Here is a 2,423-nt window from a genome sequence, read left to right on the forward strand (position 1 = left end):
GGGGCGGGGGGGGGGAAGGGGGCGGGGAGCAGAAACCTGGGATTCGGTGTCCTTGCCCCTATGTGCCCGAAGCCCAGTGGTGTGGGCCGGGGGCGGGACTGCATGTGTCCAGCAGGGGAGGCTGGACTCGGGCTCTCTGCCTCGCCGGACTTGCGTGTGTCGGGTAGCCAGCCAGCGGCGTCCAGGACTTGGAAGGAGTGGGGTAGGGGTCGTGATGCGGAGGCCCCAGGACTGCAGGGCACGGTGAGGTCTGCAGAGCAGAGGGGGGACGGTGCAGGGACCCCTGGGGCGTGCGGGGGCGGGGCCTTGGGGGCACAGCAGAGGCCGCTGGGGATGCGCCGGCCGAGGGGGCGGCTGAGGAAAGGGCTGGAGCGGGGCGGAGGGGTGGGCCAGCGGGGTGGGCCAGCGGGGTTGGGGAGGCCTGTTCACCCGCAGGTGCAGGGTCCGCGGAGGGGGCGTGGCCGGGCCGGGAGGGGGCGTGGTCACGGGGGGCAGCCGAGCAGAGCACGTGCAATGAAGCCGTGGAGAAAGCCCGCGGCCCTCTGATCCCCGCCTGTCCATTGCAGAACATATGGTCAGAGGGGCAGTGAGGACTGTGGCGACAGGACAGTGAGGACAGCCTGGGGTACCGAGTGGCTCAGGGCGAAGTGCCTGACCAGGTGGAGCTGGAGGGCCTGGTGGTTTTGTGCAGACCGGGAGGGGCCGTGTGGCGGTGGTGGCCATTGTGGGCCAAGTGGCAGACGTGGAGACGGGGCTGTGAGTCCGGCAGTATCACAAGTCCATCAGCTGGACCGTACCGTGTCCCACACAGAACCCTCTGTCCCCAGGGGCTGCCCCTCTTCTGTGCTTTTTTGCCTCCCTGGCATCTCCCCTCCTGTCCACTGCCTGTTCTCAGACCTCAGGTCCCCAGTCTCCCTCCCACCTTCCTCCTCTGCTGCTGACATGTAGAAAGTTGGGAAACAAACCCAAATATACGTGTATTTAGTTTATAATAATAAGTTTCTAATCAGTGAGGTAAAGCTATATAATCATTCAAAGATGGGGCCGAAGCAATTGATTATTTTGGAGAAAATGGTTAGATTCTTCCTCGTACCATATGCTGAAATAAATTCCAGATGGGTTATAGAGTTAAGCTTTTTTTTTTTTTTTTTTAAGGAAAGAAACATGAAACAATCACTAAAAATATATCTGATGTTGGAATGGGAAGATCTTTCTAAGAACAAAACACATAGAGAAACTATAAAATATTTGATTAATTTTATGAGACCAGCATTATTACACTAATACCAAAACCAAAGTTAGTACAAAAAATGAAAACTACAGACCAGTAGCACTCAGGAACTTTGATGTAAAAATCCTTAGGGCTTCCCTGGTGGTGCAGTGGTTGCGAGTCTGCCTGCCGATGCAGGGGACACAGGTTCGTGCCCCGTTCCGGGAAGATCCCACATGCCGCGGAGCGGCTGGGCCCATGAGCCATGGCCGCTGAGCCTGCGTGTCCGGAGCCTGTGCTCCACAAAGGGAGAGGCCACAACAGTGAGAGGCCCGCGTACCGCAAAAAAAAAAAAAAAAAATCCTTGAAAATTATAGCAAATTGAATTGAGCAATACATAAGATGAATACCACACTGTGACAGAGGAGAGATTATCTTCAGAATTCAAGGCTGGTTCAGTATATTAAAGTCATTCAATGTAATTGACTGTATTAATAATCTAGAGAAGAAAAATCACATGACTACCAATTAATGCACAAAAATTTGACAAAATTCAAAATACTTGAACAATTTCTGTTATGATTTCTTTTTTGACCCATGTTGTTATTTAGAAGTGTGTTTAATCTCCAAGTATTTTGAATTTTACAGTTATCTTTCTGTTACTGATTTCTAGTTTACTTCCACTGTGGTCTGAGAGAAGGCACTGTATGATTTCTATTCTTTTAAATTTGTTAAGGTTTGTTCTTGTCCCGGAATGTGGTCTGCCTTGGCGAATGTTCTGTGTGAGCTTGAAAAGAAAGTGTATCCTGCTGTCGTTGGATGAAGTAGTCTATAAATGTCAATTATATCCTGATGATTGATGGTGGTGGTCAGCTCAACTATGTCCTTAGTGGTTCTCTGCCTGCCGGCTCTGACCATTTCTGGGAAGGTGTTGTCAAAGTTTCCAACTATGACAGTGGATTGATCTATTGGTCCTTGCAGTTCTATCACTTTTCTGCTCATGCAGTTTGATGCTCTGTTGTTAGGTGTGTACACGTTAAGGATTGCTATGTCTTCTTGGAGAACTGTCCCTTTATCATTGTGTAATGCCCCTCACTATCCCTGATCACTTTCCTTACTTTGAAGTCTGCTCTGTCTGAAATTAACATAGCTACTTCTGCTTTCTTTTGATTAGTGTTTACATGGTAAATCTTTCTCCATCCATTTACTTTTT

The 2,423-nt window shown here is 49.9% G+C and overlaps 1 protein-coding gene across 4 annotated transcripts in view; it reads left to right on the top strand.

The window, feature by feature from the left end:
* PRMT2 (protein arginine methyltransferase 2) overlaps nucleotides 1–2,423 on the top strand; it is a 54,264-nt gene that overhangs the window by 15,652 nt on the left and 36,189 nt on the right. The window lies entirely within an intron of this gene.

Source organism: Physeter macrocephalus, chromosome 8, assembly GCF_002837175.3.
Source record: "Physeter macrocephalus isolate SW-GA chromosome 8, ASM283717v5, whole genome shotgun sequence".
Classification (NCBI taxonomy): domain Eukaryota; kingdom Metazoa; phylum Chordata; class Mammalia; order Artiodactyla; family Physeteridae; genus Physeter; species Physeter macrocephalus.